This window comes from Tursiops truncatus, chromosome 12 (genome assembly GCF_011762595.2).
Source record: "Tursiops truncatus isolate mTurTru1 chromosome 12, mTurTru1.mat.Y, whole genome shotgun sequence".
Lineage (NCBI taxonomy): Eukaryota > Metazoa > Chordata > Mammalia > Artiodactyla > Delphinidae > Tursiops > Tursiops truncatus.
The window spans coordinates 7,971,476-7,988,867 of record NC_047045.1 but is presented as its reverse complement, the minus strand read 5'-3'; positions in this window follow the sequence as shown (position 1 = coordinate 7,988,867).

The following is a 17,392-nucleotide window of genomic DNA, read 5'->3' as shown; positions in this document are numbered from 1 at the left end:
TTAAAAATGTAAGCAAGGTCACATCCGTGGCCTGCCCGGAACCCTCCAGTGAGTTCCATCGCACTTAGAATAATGTCCAAACGCATCATCATTGCTTTAAAGCCCCGCATGATCGGACCTCCTTCCCGGCCCCTCCTTGGGACCTTCTCTCCTACCACAGACCCCTCGTCACTCTTTGCCACCCCGCTGGCCCCCTGGCTGTTCTTCAGACATAAACACCCATACTCTCCCCACCAGGGACTTTCAATTGATGCTCTTCTGCTTGGAATTCTTTTCCCTCAGACCTTTCAGGGTTTACTCCCTCCTTTCATTCAGATCTCTGCTCAGATCAGCCCCAAAGTGGGGCTTCCCCAAAACAGAACCTCTACCACTGGGTCTTCCTCCCTTGCTTTAGGTTTCTTCCTGGCATTTGACCCTGAAGGTCAGCACGACCTGACCTTGGTTTATGTATTTATTTGTTTGCTTAGTTAAGTCCCCACATTAGAATATAATCCCCAGGAGAACACGGACCAGGCTCTATTCTCTACATTCTGACTCATTTATCTGAGTTAGAAGTAAATACTCAATCAATATCTATTGAATGAAGAGTGGAATTGAGAAAGAAAGACACAAATCAGCACCCTGACATTCAGAGCTCGCCTGACAGGGTTGGCCTGTGTTATACTCCAATCAGACAAAAAGCATCTCAGAGAACACCAGCCTCAGGCAAGCTTACTCTGACATCACGACGAAATGGGACAAGTAAGGCCACTTCATAGTTGTGTCTAAGGACAGACAGAAGCAAGATCAATGGACTGCCCCAAATGCCCCTCTCTTGGACAAAGTGAGTGACTGCTTCTTTACAAATTACAGCTTTATCCTCCTTCTAGCCTGCCCTCCTTATAGATAAAGACTTGAGATACCCAATCACAGAACTGTCTTGCTTTCCGACAGGAACCAGTCTGGAGCGAAACCCCTTCTCCCCGTCCTTAGACTGTCCCCTGCATCACTCAACCAAGGCGCTATACATTCTCTCTAACACTCTTACTGAGAAACCCCGTGATTCTCCATGGCGTATGGCCCCGCTCACTGCCATGAGTCATAAGCTCAACTTATTTCAACGTCAGCTGTGTTCCTGGTGGTCTTTGGTGGTGGGTGTTGACAGAAGGAAGGAATGGTTGAACCTTTGCATTTGGGAATTATAGATGATCATTATTCTCTTACTTTTCTATTTTTTCCCCTGTATTTTCCAATGTTTCTGTAAAAAAAACAGGTAGTCTTTTGGAATCAGGAAAATTTGAACACATTCAATTTTAAAATAACAGCTAGTATATCAGAGGCATACCTTCTTAACAGATAGGAGATCTGCTTTTAAAGCCAACTATGACACTTCCTAGCTGAATAAACTTGGGAAATTTATTTAGCCTTTTTGGATCTCACTGCTAAAAGACAAGAACTATCTTTGAGATCCCTCGTGGCTCTAAGAGTTTTAATTAAAATTCTTCCAAAGTAACTGTATTTAACTTGACACGGCGATATTCAGGAATGAGGGAGTGAGATGAGGGCAAAACTACGATCATGTGCCAATGTCTTCTACTTACTTTTCTTTGCATGATATTGGACATATTATTTGATCAATATTTTTTGAAGTAGAGTTGATTTACAAGGTTGTGTTAATTTCTGCTGTACTGCAAAGTGATTCAGCTATACATATATATATACATTTTTTTAAATATTCTATTCCATTATGGGTTGTCATAGGACATTGAATGTAGTTCCCTGTGCTGTACAGTAGGACCTTGTTGCCTTCTATACATAAAAGCTCACATCTGCTGACCCCAGCCTCCTGCTTCATCCCTCCGCCACCCCCTCCCCCTTGGCAACCACCAGTTTGTTCTCTCTTGGACAAATTATTTTACTAACTCGACTTCTTTATCCTTACCTGTAATTGATAAGTTGTAACATCCCCCCATATATGGAGATTTCTGGGTGTCATTTTGTAAATACGTGTGTTTGGTGGAGTGTCAGGCATGTTCACGCACAGTCTCTGCTCAGCAGCATAGCTATGGGAGCCCAAGATGCTGCAGACACGAAGCTGCCCTTCCCTTAGGAGTCTCAAGCTAGGGGGTGAGCGGGAGATGTCAACGGATGGTTGGAACATTGCATGATGCCCTCACTAAGAGATACACTTCCCAGACACAGGAGACGTTAGGTGTTGGGGGGAGGGGGAAAGGTCTTCCAGAAGAAGAGTCACTGAGAATGTGAGGAAGGATGAGGAAAAGCAGACCTCGCTGGAGGAGGGCGTTCCACGCAGACAAAACCTTCACCAACATGAAATAGCACGGCGGGTTCAAGGAGACACAAGCCAGTTCGTGTTAGTGGAGTGGGCTGAGGGAAGCATTAGGAGGTCAGATTGGAACCCTTAGGGTGGTTTAGTCCACACTCCAGCTCAATGCAGGGATTTCTTCTAGACTCTCCGGCTGCACTTTCCAATGTTGTCCCCTCTACCCTCATAGGATTGTTACATTACAGTTACTTACAACAAAATAATTCAGTCCCTCAGTCCCACCAGTCTGTTTCTAGGGCTCTTGCCCTGTGGTAGGGGCTCGGGTCTCGGCAGGATGGACCAGGACGTTTCCAGCCTGCACGAGTCTCCTCGTGCGCCTGACAGACGTCCTTCATCTTTTTTTTTTTTTTTTAATTTATTTATTTTTGGCTGCGTTGGGTCTTTGTTGCTGTGCGCGGGCTTTCTCTAGTTGTGGCGAGCGGGGGCTACTCTTCGTTGCGGTGCATGGGCTTCTCGCTGTGGTGGCTTCTCTTGTTGCAGAGCATGGCCTCTAGGCACGCGGGCTCAGTAGTTGTGGCTCGCGGGCTCTAGAGCGCAGGCTCAGTAGTTGTGGCGCATGGGCTTAGTTGCTCCGTGGCATGTGGGATCTTCCCGGACCAGGGCTCAAACCCGGGTCCCCTGCATTGGCAGGCGGATTCTTAACCACTGTGCCACCAGGGAAGCCCCAGATGTCCCTTCATCTTGCACCTCAGTGTTGGGAACCATCTACTCTCCAAGACAGCACGTTCCATTTTCAGAGAGATCTACTTGCGAGAACATAATTTTAGGTAATTTACCCCATTAACGTGCCTCCCTCTGATTTCTGCATAGGGACCCTAGTTCTGTAGATGAACAGAACCCAAGTTTACACTTTCTTCCACTTGGTGGCTCCCTGTCTAAGTTCAGACTATTGTCCTGTGTCCCTCTCTTGTTCTCTTCTCAGGCTAATCCTCCCAGTGCCTTCTGTGTTCCCTCCCGTGGCTGTTGCCAGATTCTCCCTGTTCTGGAGGCCCTCCTCCGTATCACTCCTAGATGGTGTTCCCCCAAATTGAACTCTTTATCTCGGTTGTGGTTTGATCAGCAGAAAACAGAACTGCTACTTTCCTGTGCTCTGAGCGCTTTATTTCCATAAATGGAACCTAAGTTTATTTTGCCTTTTTTTTTTTAAGCATCTATCATTCTGTGGTGCGTACTAAGCTCATCAGCCACTAATATCCAGTCCCCACTTTCTTTTTAACACAAGTTCCTTTTCTAGTAAGTCTTCCTGAGCCTGCATCACACAGAAACATCTCTTTTAAAACCTCTGTTTAATTTCTTCTTGCTGATGAAATTCTGTTATAGGAACAGCAGAGAAGTGAGAAAACTCAGAAAGGTCAAAAATAATTAAGACATGGGCTTCCCTGGGGGTGCAGTGGTTGAGAGTCTGCCTGCTGATGCAGGGGGACACGGGTTCGTGCCCCGGTCCGGGAAGATCCCACATGCCGAGGAGCGGCTGGGCCCGTGAGCCATGGCCGCTGAGCCTGCGCGTCCGGAGCCTGTGCTCCGCAATGATAGAGGCCACAGCAGTAAGAGGCCCGCGTACCGCAAAAATAATAATAATAAAGACATATCTTATGATTTATTATTCAAGTTGTCTCATAAAAATATTAAATTGGGTATAAAAGAAAATATAAAAAAGACAAATGATAACCTTCGGCATAAAATGGTAATAAAATGACCGTTTGAAACTGGGCTTGTCCTTTCCAATAAATGACTTTTAGACCGTTCTAAATGCATGTGCTGACTTATTAAGCAATACCTTTTGCCATACTAATACCTCGGTAATACATAACAGCTTTGGGTCCTTTTTGGAGACACGGGTGTGTGTGTGAGTGCCCACCTGCCAACTGCACAGGAAGGCACACGTGTGTCCCCCTTCCTGCCTCTGAGCGGGGCCCTCGGAACTGGGCCGGGCCGACTCTGATCCACCCGCAGTCCTTACCTGATGGAGGAAAACTTCCCTTCATTCCTCTCCTTTGGACTCACGTGTGGAAAGGGCCCTCCCGACCGTTAATCTGGGTTCTGAGTTATTAACATTGCCTTTTGATCCCCACTCGTCTTTACCCGCCTTTGAAATGGCAATTTCCCCAAAGCAAGATGGCATGGGAGGTTTGCCATGACAGCTGTGAGTCTCTGAGGTCACCGTCCTTTCTGTTCCTCCGATCTTAGCCTGAGTGTTTCTGCCCCGTGGCCCTGAAGTCGCCTCGCACGTGTCAGGACAGTTTCAACGTGCACACGTCAGTGAGCAGCTGTCCCCACGTGTTCTGAGCCAGCCGGTCCACGGTGGCTGTCTTCTTGACTCCAGAAAGCTGACAGCTGAGTATCGGGCTATTCCTTTTGGGGGTGTTTCCAATGTGACCTCCAGGTGCTGAGTAGTGACATGATAAATAACCCCTTAGATGTGATCAGTCTCCTTATCCATCCCTCATTGGTTCCCTGCAACCCCCCAGGAGACCAGTGGGGCAGAAGTAGCCGCCCCCCATTCCGTAGGAGGAATCTTAGATTGCAGGAGACAAGGTGAATTGCTCAAGAACACACGGAAAGGAAGCAGTTAGCCAGGATTCAAACAGCCTGAAACAAACAGCAAGGGACTTTCTACTCCATCTCGATGCCTTCCCTGCGTGGAGGAAGGGGGCGTTCCTCTAAAACTTTCCCACGGGCTTCAAGATGCTGGCCTTGGCAGACAATCCACTTCATCTTGGAAAGAAATAACCAGACTTACCCTGTGGTACATTCTGACATCCAAACCTCTGGCGACAAAATTAAACACGTGGTTTACAAAATACGCAGCAGTACCTAAGTCTCAAATCACATGAACAACCGTTTTCTAATGGTCACACCTCAATTCACAGTGGATTCCTGAAGATTCTTTACTGAACAGTGTAATGCATAATGATGATATAATAGAATTTTGGGTCTGGAAGGGATTTTCATCTTTTAAGCCTTTTAAAATGGGCTATTTTTAATTGAAAAGGCAATACATGCATATACGGTAAGAATTCAAATATGGTAAGAAGGTATATATGCCTTCTTATTTATGGGTATACCTGTATACTTTTTTAGCCCATTTGCATTTTCTTACCCTATTTCAATATTTGAAAAAAAACCCCATTTTTAATACCTCCTCCCCTCGAGCTCCGTTCCCCACTCCTCCTCTGCAGAGAAATGACAGACACCCCGCAGCCCAGGCCGAGGCTGTCCAGGCACAGACCATGACCGCAGACAGGAGCGAGCGAGCTGCACACACTGTCCTGTGTCCTGCGTTTTTCACTTAACAGCATATCCTGGAGGCTGTCACTTAGCAGGGCATCATCTTCCAGGGCTACACAGTATTCCACACTACAATTCATTCAACCAGTCCTAATAACAAAATTTGGGGGTAGCGGACTATATTCAGCCTTTTGCTATTATAACAATAACACAGTCATAACCTTACATACATCTTAAATAAAGGCGGAATTGCTGGGCCAATGTGCATGCATTTTCAGGGGACCCTTTTATCATTGTAACGTCACCTTCTTTGTCTAGTTTAAAGTTTTTTTCTATAGATTCGATCTTGTCTGATAATAGTATTGGGGTCTCTATTTTCTTTTTGTGTGAATTTGTTTGATATATCTTTGACCATTCTTTTACTTTCAAATTGAGTCACTTTTTTAATGTGTGTGTCCTACTCGGTGCTTAGTTTTAGGTTTTGCTTTGTAATCTAAATTGATTTTTTAAAAATTTAATTTATTTACTTATTTATTTTTGGCTGCCTTGGGTCTTCGTTGCGGTGCGCGGGCTTCTCGTTGCGGTGGCTTCTCTTGTTGCGGAGCACCAGCTCTAGGCGTGCAGGTTTCCGTAGTTGTGGCTCACGGGCTCTAGAGTGCAAGCTCAGTAGTTGTGGCGCATGGGCCTAGTTTCCCTGCTGCACGTGGGATCTCCCCGGACCAGGGCTTGAACCCATGTTCCTGCATTGGCAGGTGATTCTTAACCACTGTGCCACCAGGGAAGTCCGAAATTGATATTATTATCCTTTAATAAGTGAGTCTATCCATTTTACCTTAGTTCTATCATCCAATTTTATTATGTTTTCAGTTTTTACTGCTTCGTGTTTTACTTCGTTGCTTCTCAAAAATCTTCTCCCAAAAAGAAACTTAGGAAAGATAACAAGAAACTAATGACATTGATCATAATGATACATGGAACTTGGGTGGGAACAAAGTTGAAAGAATAAGAGAGGGAGCAACACTTTTCTGGGTATAACATGTACAGTTTTTATTCTGGAAACACAGAAGTTTTAAATATTCAAAACTAAAATTACATCAGTAAGGATGCAGATACAACTCTAAAATTGAATATAAACAGAAACAAATTAACCTTGTTGTATTTCAAATAAACATAACTTCAGAGAAAAAAATAAATGAATCCAGGTAATTTTGAACACAGTCTTTTACCCTCAGTGTAAAAATAAAAAAGAAATGCCAACAGATCTTAAACTCTGTAATTGGTTGGACATTTCAGTGTTAAAATTTTTTTTTCACTTTAATAAACACATATTTTTAAAAAACCCACGACCATATAATTTACCCGTTAACGTAAACAATTAAATGGTGTTCAGTATAGTCACAGAGTTGTACCACCATCATCAGAATCAACTTAGAACCTTTCAATCGCCCCAAGAAGAGACCCAAGAGCACATACCCCTCATCCTCCCCACCACCCCAATCTCCCTTCTAGCCTTCAACGCTGATGTTTGTCTCTGTAGATTTTATTCTGGACATTTCATATAAATGGAACTCTACAACGTGACCTTCTGTTACTGGCTTCTTTCTTGTACGATAGTGTTTTCAGGACTCATCCACGCTGTAGCAGGTATCAGTATTTCTGTATATGCCACAGTATATCTATCCATTCATCAAATCGGACATTTGGGTTGCTCCCACTTTGGGGGGCAGTTGTGCCCACTATTTAAATTGTTAAATAGAAGTGGTGAGAGCAGATATCCTCATTTGTTCATGATTTTTCACCATTAACTCTGGGCCAAGTACTGAAGTGGATCCCTGAATCTCAGACCTCCCCACCCATCATGTCAAACGCAGCTCATTTTTTTTAGTAAGATCTGCTTCACATACAGATCAATAAGAAAAAGACACCTCAACAGAAATGAAATGAAAGCCTGGGCAAAAGACATGGAGAAAACAAAACAAAACAAATAAAAGTGATAAACACAGAAATGCTCTACCTGCTTAGAAATCAGTTAAGAGTACACCAAAGTGCCACGCTTGCTAGCCTAGTTAGCAGAGATCTAAAATACAACAATTATGTTATGAAGAACGCTGCTATGGCTATTTATTTAGAGTTTTTGTGTGACATGCTTTCATTTCAGTTGCTGGGTCATACGGTAATTATGCTAAACTGTTTACTATTTTGAGGAACATTTTTTCAAAGCAGCTCCACCATTTTACGTTCCTACAGCAGTGTATGAGGTTTGCAATTTCTCCATATCCTCTCCAACACTTGCTATTGTCTACTTTTTACTATAGCCATCACAGTATATGTGAAGTGGCGTCTCACTGTGGTTTTGATTTGCGTTTCCGTAATGGTCAATGATGTTGAGCATCTCTCCACATCCTCATCGGTCATTTGTATATGTTCTTTGGAGAAACGTGCATTAAGATCCTTTGCCTATTTGTATTTTTATTATTATTGTAAATTTTTTTAATGGTGAGTTTTTTTAAATTAATCAATTGATTTATTTATTATTTTTGGCTGCGTCGGGTCTTCATTGTTGCATGTGGGCTTTCTCTAGTTGCGTCGAGCGGGGGCTACTCTTTGTTGCGGCACGCGGGCTTCTCACTGTGGTGGCTTCTCTCGTTGCGGAGCATGGGCTCTCGTTGCGGAGCACGTGCGGGTTTCAGTAGTTGTGGCACGTGGGCTCAGTAGTCGTGACTCACGGGCTCTAGAGCGCAGGCTCAGTAGTTGCGGCACACGGGCTGAGTTGCTCCGCAGCATGTGCGATCTTCCCGGACCAGGGCTCCCTGTATTTTTATTATTGAGTTAAGTTGTTTTTTATATATTTTGGACATAAGTCCTTTGCCAGATATATGCATTCCGAATATTTTTTCCCATTCTGTGGGGTGTCATTTACTTTCACGATGTTTTCCTTTGAAACACAAAAGTTTTAAATTTTGATGAAGTCCAGCTTTTCTTTTGGTGTCATATCTAAGAAACCATTCATTGCCTAACCCAAGGTCGTGAAGATGCACTCTTAGGCTTTCTTCTAAGAGCTTAATGGTTTTAGCTCTTACATTTAGGTCTGTGATCAATTTTGAGTTAATTTTTTGTATACGTTATAAGGAACAGGTACAACTTTATTCTTTCGCGTGTGGATATCCAGTTGTTCCAGCACCATTTCTTGAAAAGATGATTCTTTCTCCACTGAATTGTCTTGCTATCATTGTCAGAAATCAGTTGACCATGTGAGGGTTATTTCTGAACTCTCAATTCTATCCCTTTGATCTATATGTCTATCCTTATGCCAGTACCACAGTCTTGATTACTGCAGCTTTTAGTAAGTTTTGAAATCAGGAAGCATGGATCCTCCGACTTTGTTTTGTCTTATTTTTAGTTGCTTTGGCTTGTCTGGGTCTCTTGCATTTCCACTGGGATTTTGCAATCAGCTTGTCAACTTATTAAAAAAAGACCGATGATATTTTAAGAGAGTTTGTATTGAACCTATAGATCAATTTGGGGGGTATTGCCACATTGAAAGCATTAAGTCTTCCAGTGCACGAATGGGGATGTCTTTCCATTTGTTGACGTCTTTCTTAGTTTCTATCAACAATGTTTTGCAGTTCTCAGAGCAGTTTTCACTTCCTTTCGAAAATTTATTCATAAGTACTCTCTTCTCTTTGATGCTATTGTAAATAAAAGTGTTTCCTTGATGTCATTTTGGTTTGTTCATTGCTAACATAAAAATACAATTGTTTTTTGTATTTTGATCCTGTAGCCTTCAACCTTGCTGGACTTGTTCATTAGTTCTCATCGTTTTTTAGTAGATTCCTTTAGATTTTCCATGTACATGATCATATCATCAGCAAACAGAGATAACTGTCTTACTTTCCAAGTTGGATGACTTTTATCTCTTTTTCTTGCTTAGTTGCCCTGTCTAGAACTTCCGGGGTGATGCAGAATAGAAGGGGCAGAGCTGACATGCTGGTCTTACTCCTGATCTTAGGGGGAAAGCACTCAGCCTTTGACCATGAGTATGATGTTAGCTGTGGGTTTTCATAGATTAATGCTAAAGTATTAGGGATAACAGGCATCATATCTGCAATTTACTCTCTCAAAGGGTACAGAAAGTGCAATAGTGATACGTGTGTGTGCATGCACTTATGGGGAAAGAGAGAGATAGCAGAGAGTGAATATGATAAGGTCGCTGTGGTACGATGTTAACACTGGGGAGTTCTAGAGAGCCACTCTCTTCAGTCTGTTTTTCTTGAGCCCTTCTTTCCAAATGAAAGAAATTACTGGGTGCCATTTTATCCATCTAGAGATGTAAACCATGGGTTTGACAGCCATATCCTTGGTCTAGTCCTTGCTGCAAACTTAGTACTTCTCTTATTTTCATCTTTTATTATTTGCAGTTGAGTAGCAGCTGCCTCTCTCAATGCTACAAGTTCTGAATTTCTGGATTGTCTATTCCCTTTTCTTCCTGCTTATGAAGCAGCCAGTCGTCTCTGAACCCATCCATTTTGTGGTAATTTGTGAAATGCGGCAAATATTAACCAATCCCTTCCCCTAAAGTCGCAAGTCCAGAGACACAGCATCTGCCTTCCGAGTTCTCCGAGGCAACAGTGTATTTTGCCACAGCATAACACGGATCACCATTTATCCTCAAAATGTTTCCATCTGGCCCGCGGGAGACCTTTGTTTCGAAGCTGGCGCCTGTGTTCTTCTCTTTATTAGTCTTTGGACACAGCCTTACTTTCTGACAAAAGTAGATTTTCCAGGCTCGTCTTGTTCTTTCCCTGCCCCAGCCTATTCTCTAAGAATAATTCCCTGCTCAGGTTTAGGAAAATAACATGTAACACACACACACATATTTATGAATATATACAACGTTTTAAAATCTATCCAAGCTGGCTTGAGAGCGTTACATATGCATAGTAATATGTATATTACTAGTAGGGAGAATTATCCTATGGATTCCTTTTTGTAATTTTAAGAAAATGTGTCCAAACCAAGTAAAAGTGACAGTCTATTTTGATTTTTATAATTTTAGCGTATCCTGTTTTCAAGCTAATGTTACCACTCTCACAAACTGAGATTTAATTCTGCTTGGAGTTAATGAATGTGCTGGTTTGGACTGGTAATTTGCCGTTCAAATTTGAGATCCTTCAAAACATCTTAACGAACGCTAGTGAAAGCATAGTTTCCAAACCGTGTGCAGAAACAGCAAGGCGTTCTTCGTATCAGTTCTGCAGATAAATAAATATGTCAATCTTTCATTTGGAAAGAGCTATTTCACAATCACAGGAAAAAATCCGTAAACTAGAACCCAGGCCAAATGTCTGAAAGCCCCCTGGGATGTGGACAGGCCAGCAGCTTCCTGGTGGACAAGTCTTCCCCGCCTGGTAGAGGTCAGCCCTCTGACCCGGCCATGGACCCCTGAGGAAGGACGGCTGAGTGGAGGGAGGTTGCTTTGGTGGGTTGTGTCCCTTTATCCTCTCGCTGGAGGGTGGGAGACTGCCGAGATCCTGTGCTTCCCACGCTCACCCTCTCTGAGCCAGGTGCCAAGCTCTACGATCCTTCTACATCAGGTTACTTATTTCCTTAAGACAGACGGTCCACCTTGATCAGAAATCTCATCTCCCAGGGATGTGATGAGCCTGGGCTCCTGGCTGCAGGAACCGGAGGGAGGACTCACGTGTCGCGCCTGTTCGCCTTTAGTCACAGCTGCTTTGCAAGCGCCTCTGAGGCAGAGAGCTTCCGGAACATCATCAGTATGAATATAAACGATTTAATCTGCTAACGGTCCTTGCGGGCTTTGGCTGTCTCGGGTGTATCACGCACGGGCAGGGTCCTGTTCTGACTTCCTGTTCTTCCTGTTCTGAGAGCTGGGGTGCCCCTGGGGAAGGAGGGCAGGCAGCCGCGGGCCGGGCCACAGGGCGAGCTCCCCACCGTCCGGCACCCGTGCCGCCCCCTCCAGCCTGCGCCCGGGACAGCGCGTGGCACCTGCGACGCGGACGAGGTGGAGGTTCCCGCGGACGTTGAGCACGAGGGCCGAGGGCCTCCGTGCGCGCGCGCCACGGAGAGTCTGTCCACCCTCACGGTCACCACCTCGGGACGGGCGGCCGTCGTGGGGAAGCTCGAACGTGCTGTCCCCACCGCAGCGTCTCAGGCCACCCCGCGACCCTCACCTGTCCCGGTCCTTCCTCCCTTGGGATGGCCGCCCAGAGGCCGAAGGGAGGAGTGGAAAGGTTTGCAACTGCTCAGTCACCGTCAAAATCACCAGGGTGAATGAGGGCTCGTCCTCCACTCTCACCAGCTACCTGTTCTCAGGAATGAGAACCACACGTGGCTTGGCAGCGATGACATTTTCTAAAATTTTTATTGGAGTACGGTTGCTTTACAATGGTGTGTTAGCTTCTGCTGTATAACAAAGTGGACCGGCTCTACGTATCCATACATCCCCTCTATTTTGGATTTCCTTCCCATTTAGGTCACCACAGAGCACTGAGTAAAGTTCCCTGTGCTGTACAGTAGGTTCTCATTAGTTGTCTATTTTATATATAGTAGTGTATATGTGTCAGTCCCAATCTCCCAGTGCATCCTACCCCCCGCCCCCCCCCCACCTTGCTTGCTATCTGTAAGTTTGTTCTCTACATCTGTGTCTCTGTTTCTGCTTTGCAAATAAGTTCATCTGTACCATTTTTCTAGACTCCACATAAAAGCAATGACATTTTTTAGAGTGGCTTCGTGTGATTTTCACTGAATATTCTGTATACTGACTCTTCACCCTGTTAACAACTTGGTTTGACCTAACAAAATGTAACGAGTACTGCGTTTTTTGTTTTTGTTTTGCTTAGTAGTAATGACAGTTAAATAAATAAAGGAAAATGGATGGTTTCATAAAAAACAATTACCAAAATGTAATTTAGTTTGTATCCATACTTTTAAAACCAAGAAGTAACTGATAAACTAGATGGAAATGACATGTAACTAGGCCACTAGACTGTCGATGCCTGTGCTCCCTGGTGTTAGAGTGACACACACTCCCAGCTTTTCTGAGGGTGATGGGTGTGCGGGGGGTGAATTCAGGCTGACAGCCACCGCTGCTGCTGCAAAGGGCAGCGGAAGTGCTGACAGTGTCACCCAGATGCTGAAGGCCAGGACAGCAGACTCAGGCAGGTAGGCAGAGAACACTGTGCTTGAGGGCCTCTCTTTAAAGTCCTCTAAGCAGTTAAGAAAGCAAGTAGGTTTCCTGAGAATTTTGGAATGGAGGTTAGCAACTCATTTCTAAAGTTAAGAAGGTGTCTGCTTGACTGTCAGTTTCAGCTATGCCATGTGTTAATCTTTGAAATGGCTAAACGTGGACGTAAGTATTACATTAACGATCTACCGTAGACTCCTCCAATAAAACAAATTCAAACCGGAAACCTGCTCTTCTAAGTTAGTGACATTTGAAAGTTAGTTTCAAGAGCGGCAATGGGGTCGGGGTGGGAGGAGGTTCTGAGCACTGACTGGGGGGTGAGGACACCTCAGTCCTGGCCCTGGAGCTTCTGAGCAGCAGGGCGACCTCAGCCCGTGCTCTCACTAGGCTCTGCACCTCTGCTGACAAGGCTGCACCTGAGACCAGCTCTGAGCACTTTCGAGATCGACAGCCTGTGGTCAGGATCTAACAGCCGTGATTCCAAGATAAGCATCTTACCTTCACCCACACCCTTCCTCAGACCCAGAGTCCCATTCCTAAGAGATGCCATCTGCGCCTTGCTGGTCCACCTGCGACAGCAGACGCAAGGCACTGCTCCCAGTTCAACAGAATCTGGCATCGCCCTCTGGTTCCCAGCGGCCTCGTTTACATTTTAATAGGCTATGGCTGATACAGCTTTAGAGGAATGAGTCGGTGAATCAGTCATTTTCCCTGGGCTGCTGCAGGTGTAATTCAGGCAATGGATCACAAACACGCACAGCCCTGAAGACAAATTTTACCTATGTGAAATTTTATAACTATAAAATAGACTTCCTCTTTGTAAAATGATCCTGCATTCAGATGGTTAAAAGCGCCTTAATGATTTCTACTAAGGGAAGGTGCAGGGCAATTTCCTACAGCCATACCTTCTCATTGTTTTAAAGGAGAACTTTTTTAAAGTATTCAATAAATCAAGTGGTTTTGCAATTTTATTGCTAAATTAGTTCTGTTATCAAATATAACCAAAATGCTTTTACATAATATTTTTATGATTTCATAGTTTGCCCGATGTACCTTATTTCTTGGATTTTTTTCCCCTCTGTGCCACTGGGGTGAAGATGCTTTGATTAGAGAACAGTGTACAGAGGTTTCCAGTTTGTCTCTGAGTGGGAGGTTGCTATTTATGCGATTTAAAAAACTGCAGACAGATATTAGTTTTTCAACTAAGGAAAAGTCAGAGCGGTGATATCTCATTTCTGTGATTTTATGTAACTGGAAGAAAAAACATCCAACCTCCCATATTCTCAACCCCCAGGGGCTGACTGAGGAGTGTTTTTCTACCCCTCCCCTGCTGCTTATAGCGTCTGGCAGGGGAGCGGGCTCTTTCCTACACATTTTATATAGGGTGTATTAAAGAAAAACCGTCACTGCAACATGTTTTATCACTAAGCCTGCCGACCAGGAAGAGGTGGCACCTTTGACCAGGAAGAGACCCTGTTTTTTTTGTCTATGTGTACACAACCCATAAAAGTTTCGAACGGCAAAATCAAAGGAGAGTAGCAGCAACCGTGGACAGCGAGTGAGACAATGAGGCACCTGGAGAGAAGCAGGCGGTGGCAGGAAGTGGCGGGAGGTGGGGACGGCCCGGGGAGCGCTGAGAACGCGCACGTCCAGTGCGAGAGTCCGGACCGCCCCCCGCTCCCCGGCGCTCGAGGGCGCTCCAGTCCCCCCCTCCCCGGAAACGCTAGCACAGTCCTCTACCGTGGGAGGTGTGCAGTGGGGTTGTGCAAGTGTCCTGAGCTGTGTGAGTGTCTCTAGACGCGCACAGCCTAGGCAGTCGGGCAGAGCCTCCGGTCCTCAGCCGGCTGATACCGAGGCTAGTCCGCGTGCCGCCGGCTTGCCGGGCCTAGTCCAAGGCCGCTGGCACCTCCTTCGCACCAGGTCGGTACCGGCACCTTGTGCTCTTCTTACGGGTGAAATGTGTTTCCCCTAAAATGACATGGTGACGTCCTAACCCCTGATACCTCAGAATGTGCGCTTATTTGGAAAAAAGGTGTCATTTGTCCAGATGAGGTCGTACCGGAGGAGGGTGGGCCCCTAATCCAACATGACTGGTGTCCTTACAAGAAGATGGCCTTGTGAAACCAGAGACACACGAGGAGAGCGCTAGGTGACCACGAAGGCAGAGGCTGCCGGCGTGCCAGCAGCAGTTGGGAAGAGGCAAGGGAGGGTGCGCGCCTGCGTCTCAGAGGGAGGGTGGCTCTGCTGACACCTGGACTTCAGGCTTCCAGCCCGCAGAACTGGAGAGCATAAATCCTACTGTGTTCCCAGCGTACCCCCCCCCTCCCCCCAACCCCCCCCCCCCCCGTCAAAAAAAAAATCCGATTGTTTTAAGCCAGTCTGTGCTGCTTGTTATGGCCGCCCGAGGAAACAAACGCAGCTTTCCAGACGGTGGGCTCGGCATTTCGTCCGGTATCCTCCCTGCATCCCCCCGGGGGGTTTCCTCCGGGCCGCAGCTTGGAGCTGGGCACCGGAATGTACTAACTGAAGACAAAGCCTGCGCGCTCCTCCCCTCTCCTTCAGAGGTGGTCGGGTTGAGTCCCCCTCAAAGAGCAGAAAAAGACCCTAAGAACACAATCCTGGCCTCGCCTTACTGGACTGCCGAGGCCACCACAATGAAGGGGAAATAGTAACCTGAGAACAAAGCCCAGTGGATTTTTTCCTGAGCAACTGATGTCGTCAGCGTGCCGCTGCTCCCCGTCCTGGGCCATCCCGACCACAGCCTCAGTCACCCGCGCCCTCGGGAGAGGCCGGCTCGAGCCAAGGAGGGCCAAGGACGCCGAGGTGCAGGAGGAGGTCGGCGCTCCCCGGCCGCGCCCTCACTAACCCCCAGGGGGCGGCGGGCGCCGGAGGCGCGGACGGGCTGTGAGCCACAGCGGGGAGGACGCCTCTGCACCGAGGGCTGAGCCACACAGGGCGCTGGACACACCCCCTCTGCCGGACACGCCCGCGCGAGAGGGACGCATTCGCCGGGTTACATTCACATTCAAAGGCAGACGGGGGACTATCCTGAACGACGCGTGCTGAGGATTTGGAAACAGAGCCTCCCGTAAGTAACACAACAGCCCCAAAGACTTTAACTGCCACTTTCCCAAAGGAAAAGAGATGGAAATATACTATATAATCAAAGAGAACTGAACCCATAATAATGATTTTCCTGAATGTAAGCGATGATGAAACTTTTTAATGTATTTTCTAAAATTTTCGAAATCATGTCATGGTCTTTAAGAGCAGGCTATAAAACAGAGAGCCAATGGGCTACCATCGTGCTTACAACAGGATGTTTAAACCCAGTGTAACTGTAAGTATGTTACGTCTAAAATAAATATCTTGAAGTGAATATAAGCACAATCTTCCTATACTGTAGGTGAAACAAAACCTTAAAAGAACAAGACCGTTTTTTTGGTTTGCAGTCAAGATCAATTGTTTCTTTCTCAGAAAAGATATATTTTAAAACATCCATCGATTTTTTGCTACCCTAGCCCTGGGCTCATGCCTCCTTCACGTTGATATACCCGTGTCACCCCCCAGCTAGACTGGCTGCTCAGCCAGGGACCCATTCTCTGAAATCCTCTGAAACCTGCTTAACTCCTCTATATAAAAACTACACATTCAGTCTGAAGTTGTCTGCCATAAAATATCTCAGAGGGGAGAAAAAGTGTAAGGGGATAATGAAACAAAATTAATAGCTGCTGATAAATATCAATAACTGTTAAACTTGAGCGATGGGTACATGGGGGGACACACTGTATTATTCTTTCTACTTTTGTGTATTTTGAAAACTTCCAAATAAGAGCTTAAGCAACAATAACAAAGATGACATGTCTGGTCACTTTCCACAGGGGACTGCTTAATACCCAGTAGCAATGAATGCATGAAAAGTAAGTAACACCGAGACTTCCCTGGTGGTGCAGTGGTTAAAAATCCGCCTGCCAATGAAAGGAACATGGGTTCGAGCCCTGGTCCGGGAAGATCCCACATGCCGTAGAGCCACTAAGCCCATGCACCACAGCTACTAAGCCTGCGCTCTAGAGCCCACGCGCCACAACTACTGCAGCCCCTGTGCCTAGAGCCCGTGCTCCACAACAAGAGAAGCCACCACAATGAGAAGCCCGCGCGCAGCAACAAAGACCCAACACAGCCCCAAAATAAATAAATTTTTAAAAATAATTAACACCTTCTAATGAGCTACACATGCTAACTCGCCCCTTAATACCTTCAACTGTGACCAGTAAGGACCGTGGGGGCCTTCGGGAGTGACTCGAATGTGAGGAGTATCGGAGAGTGTAGTGGGGAAAGACCGGGGAAAAGCAAATTTCAGGAGAGGGCTTAAATTAAACCATGATATGTAGGTGTTGAACTGGTTCTGAGTGTGCCCTGAAAGATTTATCTAGTATGTCCACTGTGAAGAAAAGCGGGAACTATCTCTCATTTCAATGACTGAAACAGCTATGACATTTCACGCCGAAGCATCTTTTCGGTGACCCGACCCGAGTGGAGACAAGGCCTGCCTGCGGGCCTGCAGCGGAGGGGCCTGGCAGGCCGTCCTCAACAGCTCACCCCTCACTGCTGATCATGCAAGCCAGCCTGCT